General features: G+C 57.0%; 1 non-coding gene across 1 annotated transcript; it reads left to right on the top strand.

The window, feature by feature from the left end:
- The first annotated feature begins 450 nt into the window (after nucleotides 1-450).
- LOC137457957 (5.8S ribosomal RNA) lies at nucleotides 451-603 on the top strand. The gene has a single exon (XR_010991492.1). It is a non-coding gene; the product is annotated as a 5.8S ribosomal RNA (ribosomal RNA).
- Nucleotides 604-2,500: the final 1,897 nt, after the last annotated feature.

Here is a 2,500-nt window from a genome sequence, read left to right as displayed (position 1 = left end):
GGGGTCTCCGCTGCCTCGCTTCGTGGCGTCTCCGCGACGGCACGGGGCGGCCAGCGAGAGACACACCCCCCCCCGCCGTTGGGTGGGGAAGCGAAGGGGGTTTTATTTCCCCGTGCACGCGAGGCGAGGCCGGGTTCGGGGCACGTTCCCGGCGGCGCGCGGCGGGCCTCCTCCGCGCCGAGGTCGGAGCGAGCCCGGGCGCCTGGTCCGGCCCCGAAGCGCCACAAGGTGCGTTTTTCCCTCCTCGGGGGAGGGAAAAAAGCCGGGAGCGCGGGCTCCCCGCCCCTTGCTTTTGCCGCTTCGGGGTTTCGTTTTATTTTCCCCCCCTCTCCTGTGCTTGTACGGTCAATGTGAGGCGAGCGGCCGCCGTGCCGCGCTCTCCGAGGGGCCGCTCCTTTGCGAGCGGTCCCGGCCCCTCCGCGCTGGCGGGGCGGTGCCGAAAAGCCAGACAACTCTTAGCGGTGGATCACTCGGCTCGTGCGTCGATGAAGAACGCAGCTAGCTGCGAGAATTAATGTGAATTGCAGGACACATTGATCATCGACACTTCGAACGCACTTGCGGCCCCGGGTTCCTCCCGGGGCTACGCCTGTCTGAGCGTCGCTTGACGATCAATCGCCGCCTCGGTGCCCGCCGAGCGGCGCGGCTGGGGTCGCCTCGCAGGCTCTCCCCCGGGCGGGGAGGGGCCTTCGTCCCCCTAAGTGCAGACTCGGGGAGCGCTCCGTAGCTCCCCGCTCCCGGAGCGCCCGCTCTCGCGGAGTTCGTCCCGCCGGGGCTTCGCCGGCAGGGGTTCCCCGTTGGTCCAGCGACGCCCGGTGGGGCGTTGGGGGAGACGAGAGCCCGGTTCGGGGAGGAGGCGCGCGCCGCCGCCCCCCGGCCCTCGGTCCGCGGGGGCCGGAGGGTTCCCGCGGCGCGTGGCGCGGTCGCGGCCGCGCGGCCGCGACGTCGGCGCGCGGCTGGGCGGCGGCGGGTGTCCCCGGGGTGGTCCCCGGGCCGGCGCCCCGCCTCGGCCGGCGCCTAGCAGCCGGCTTAGAACTGGTGCGGACCAGGGGAATCCGACTGTTTAATTAAAACAAAGCATCGCGAAGGCCCGCGGCGGGTGTTGACGCGATGTGATTTCTGCCCAGTGCTCTGAATGTCAAAGTGAAGAAATTCAATGAAGCGCGGGTAAACGGCGGGAGTAACTATGACTCTCTTAAAAAAGGGTCATAGTTACTAACTGGGCTTAGCTGCAGAGGCCACACCTCCCCGTGGTCCCGCTGGACACCCTTATGGGTAACTAAGTTGGTCTCTGCCCCAGTCTCTGGAGCTTTTGCTCCAAACTATCGGCCAACTCGCCACTGACCGGTAGTATTTTGGCGAAGCAAATTTTAGTGGCAATCTAATTGTCACATGTTAGCCTTGCCCACGGCATAGTTAGTTGGGCAGAGTCACTTGCTCTTTGAGGGAAGAGCATCTGACTGATTCCTCCCTCACATTGTATTTACAATATGGGTCGTCAATTACGGTGCCTTTTTACCACCATTGGCACACAGACCACTCCAAAGGATTGGCTGGGTATTGCGACCAAGGCTGACACGGGATGGCCAGGTGAGGAGACTGTGGTATCCTTGGCTGGACTTGAGTTTGTGAACCCAATGATAGCCAAGGACAATAATACCTATGATCCCATCTGGACTGAAAAACTGACTGTACTGCCGGAGGTGTATGAGGGACCCACCTCCCCGGCTCGTGGAACAGAGATGAGCTGGAGTGAAGATGTGGATTATCCTGAAACCCTGAGTGGCGTAAGTCAGCTCTCATCCCTTACTGGATCATCCGAGTTGGAGAATACAGCTGACACTTGTCCTGGGACTCCTGTGGTGAGAATGCCAGGTGACCATCTAATATGTCCATGCTGTACCACTCGGGCAGGCAATATGACGAGTTTGATTGACCATCTAAAGAGAGTCCATGGGAAAAAGAAGATCATTTTCCAATGTTCCCGTTGTGGGAAGACAAATGAGAAACATCATAGTATCTCATGCCACATCCCGAAATGCAAAGGAGTTCAAGAGGCTATTCAAACAGAGGGGTTTACCTGTGAAGAATGTAAGAAGTCGTTTAAGACAAAAATTGGCTTGGGACAACATAAAAGATTAGTTCACCCAATTTTGAGAAATAAGGAAAGAATTGAAGCGTCTCGCCCTAAAGAGATCTCCAAACGAGGTGCACATAAGCAAATTTGGTCTGAAGAGGAAACGGAAATTCTAAAAAAACTATGTCAAGAATTTGAAGGGAGGAGAAATATTAACAAATTGATCGCTGAGAAATTGACAACTAAGACAGCAAAACAGATTAGTGATAAAAGAAGACAGTTAAAAGGAACTTTGATGCCGGAAGAAGAGAAAACACCAGAGGAAATTAAAAAATTAAAGGAGGAGATTGAGATCCCGTCATCGGGGGAGGGGGAGTTGTTAACCCACTATAAAAAGACTATTAGAGAAAAAATTGCATCTGG

The sequence above is a fragment of the Melanerpes formicivorus genome, unplaced genomic scaffold (genome assembly GCF_026170545.1).
Source record: "Melanerpes formicivorus ecotype bairdi unplaced genomic scaffold, bMelFor1.0.p_v2 SCAF_215, whole genome shotgun sequence".
NCBI classification, from domain to species: Eukaryota; Metazoa; Chordata; class Aves; order Piciformes; family Picidae; genus Melanerpes; species Melanerpes formicivorus.
This window is presented reverse-complemented; position numbering and strand designations above follow the sequence as displayed.